Source organism: Etheostoma cragini, chromosome 11 (assembly GCF_013103735.1).
Source record: "Etheostoma cragini isolate CJK2018 chromosome 11, CSU_Ecrag_1.0, whole genome shotgun sequence".
Lineage (NCBI taxonomy): Eukaryota > Metazoa > Chordata > Actinopteri > Perciformes > Percidae > Etheostoma > Etheostoma cragini.
The window spans coordinates 5,475,857-5,479,396 of record NC_048417.1 but is presented as its reverse complement, the minus strand read 5'-3'; positions in this window follow the sequence as shown (position 1 = coordinate 5,479,396).

The following is a 3,540-nucleotide window of genomic DNA, read 5'->3' as shown; positions in this document are numbered from 1 at the left end:
GCATGTGGAAACTGCAGCACTTTTTTAAGGGTAAAAATTTAGGCGAGAAAATCATATATTTTCAAGTGATTTTCAAGAAGTAGCCTTGCGAATGACAATTATTTTTTATACAAAGCTACTTGGACCATGCACACGTTACTAGAGAGCACGCTGAGAAAGTGGAAATGGAAAAAGCTTTTTACATCCCATTGGCTACATTTTAAATGGATGTCTGCCAATAGGCCTAAAACATCATATATATGGTTATTGTGACAGAGACTGGGACTCCAGGTTAATAATATTCTGATTGAGTAGAAAAATCTAAATTTAGTTGTGATTCTCTGTGACCATCAAGCCGCAATGATTTGCTGAAAATCAATGCCGCCTAATTCATTTGAGTTGTCTTGTAGTGGTGCGTCAAGTACAACGTACAGTACTGTATCTTCCCATCCAATTAGATTGACTATGGTATTGACGACGCAATCAATAATAACAACAACTCCAGTAAAATGATTTGAAACTTGTTAGTGAGGACTAGATAAGGACTGTATTTAAAGTGGATTCTGGTTTTGTTATGGTTTGGTGTATTGTCTATCTTATTGTGGCAGTCTGTTTTCCTTTGTTTATTTCTTAGCCTGGTTCCTATCATGTCTTGTGATTAGTGTCTGGTGTTATTTATGGTCTGGTCTTGTACAATTTCTGTTTCCTTTTCTTTCCTTCTGGGTCTCGGTCTCATCTTGTTTTAGTTTTACTTCCTGTGTTTTCCACCTGTTTCACAGCCCTCTTATCACCTGCCTCTTGTTACCTCGTTACCCTCTGTATTTAGTCTTTGTGCTTCCCTTGTCCTGTGTCAGATCATTGTGGTGGTATGTCTCCCCGTGTCAGTTTGTGTCTGGTTCCTTGCTTTGGGATTCCCTGTTCTTGTTTTTTGCACTTCGGATTTAGTTTTTGCCTGCCCCTCTTAGGACTTCCTTTGTTTGTTTGTACTTTGCTTTTCATTTAAATAAACCCCAAAGCTCAACTTTTGCCTGCCTACTCTCTGCACTTGGGTCCACCTTTCCATGCATTACACAACAGGTTTCCAACTTGGCCCCAGGTGTGTCTGTTAAAACACGAATCGAGACAACCTCTCTCTTTTGATGCTTTATTACAATCGAGCAACAGTACAAATATGGGCGTGGGTAGCTCTGCTATGGCTGTGTGTTTGTGTGCAGTAATAAAGGAAATAAATAGAATTGTAAAGGCTACCATACACAATGCATAGGAATATATATATATATATGTGTGTGTATATGTATGTATATATATATATATATATATATGTGTTTATGTATATATATATATATATATATATATATATATATATATGCTAGCAAATAATAACAATAAACACACTGTTAATTACATTACTAGAGTAACTACTTAAACATGTAAAAAATGTCCCTAAAATACAAACGTGAGCAATTATATCGAATCAACAGCCACGTGCAACCTAGCTAACAGGTGAAGAACACAAACAACACAATCACTAGCTAACTTTAAAATTTGCAAGAACTAGACCAACAACAGGCTAAAATGAACTGACAACATAAGTTATACGACAAAGTATATAGACACACACAACCTCAACTGATTATCCTCCGGATAGCTAGTCTCTTTTTCTTCTGTCTCACTTTTTCTCCCTATCCTTATATCACAGCAATTGTAATGTAGATGTAACACTAGCACTTTGCACCGCTTAGCATCAACCTAAGTTACGTTGTTAACTGTTCTATGCTTAACTCGTTGGTGACAAAAACACATTCTAGCAAAAAATGTAATGCCCACTTGATCACAGGTCAGACATACAGCAAAAAGCAAGATACCCCGCTATTCATTGGAAAGTGAAGTCTCTCAGAGACTAGAGTCCAGGTCGGGGTACTGCACCAAACATGATTACTCTGTTAGGAAAATAGTATGCAGTAACCTCATTAAACATATTTGAGAACGGCAATAACCTCATGACTAATTAGAATTGTATTTCATAGAGTAGATGCAAGTTAACATACAGTAGCTCCAATCAGAACATGAAATGGATGTGAGAGTTTATAGATAATACTAATTTTCAACTTTTTTCAAAAAAACACAGTATATTTAAGTTAAGTTTTACATCTTTCTGGAAAACTCATGAGACCAGAGAAGGGCAAAAATACGTCAATAAAAATATAAAATACTGCCACGAGTAAATGTGGGCTAATTTATGAGTAATTTGTCATTTTAAAATACATTCTATACAAACTGATAGCATCACATTTTAGGAATTTAGGAGCCTCAATATGGATTTGACCTTAACCCCTCTACATTGAAAGGAAGAGCTCTGCTAATTCTCCACAATACGAATTTGATGTGGCCAATCACAATATCTGGGAGGTGGACTTTAGTGTAGTTTCAGTAATTTACTGCACAAATACTTGCAAAAAACTAATATCTACTTGATTCACTATGCAAATATGATTGAAGTATTTACAGTGCCAGCAAGATACTACAAACTGTAGTAAATAAAACTACTAGTTTACAATAACCACAGGCTATTTCTCTACTCCACGGCACTGCATATCCCTTTTTAGATACAGTGCATTTGACTGAAGAGGCCCGTGGGATGCACCAGCATGCTGTATCATTTTCTCCTTCCCTAAAAACAAGATGAATGTGCATGAATAACAATGCTGCATTGTTGCCTAAATGCCTAGAACGTTGACAGAAATTCCATTCTGTAACATATGCAGGTATATGTTCTAGATGTGAAACTAACAATACACAGCACAGGGTAGATTGCCTTTTAATGCTCACTAGTTCCACAGATTTATGTGACATAAAGTCCATGCAATACATGCAAAGCGTACCAAGATCTCACTTTACACATACCTACGATTTTTAACTGTATTTTTCCTGTCACAGCAAAATTAATTTTAATCGTCTCTATAGTACGTTGGTCTCACTGGAGCCAGGCTGCATTATCTGAAGGGTTACAATGAGTTTAATACATTTTCTGAACCAGGGGTAAAAAAGGGCATAGATCAGAGGGTTTAAACAGGAGTTAAAATAATACAGACATATTGCAAATGCAGCAGATAAAGGATTGAGCAAGTCATCAGTAAGAGCAACACAGAAATATGGACAGAGACATATTAGAAACACAACTACAACAACACCGAGAGTCCTGGCTGCTTTCATTTCAGATTTCTTAGCTGTTACTTTCACTGAACCCTGAAGTGTGACAGATGCAGTATGAGACCGCATGGCACGAGCCTGAGACACAGCCACCACAAACACTCTCATATACAGAACTATGATGACAGTAATAGGACCAATAAAGGTTACCACCAGATCAACAAAATCCGCAATGTAGTCACTGACAACCACACACTCCCCAGAGCAGGAGTTATACCTGCCAGGTTGTTTAAAGTTATCCCTCAGAATCAGAATTTGAAAAATTCCGGAACCTATCCAACACAGACAAATACTAACTTGAACTCTTTTTTCTGTGACTTTAGTGGAGTAATGCATAGGATCACAAATAGC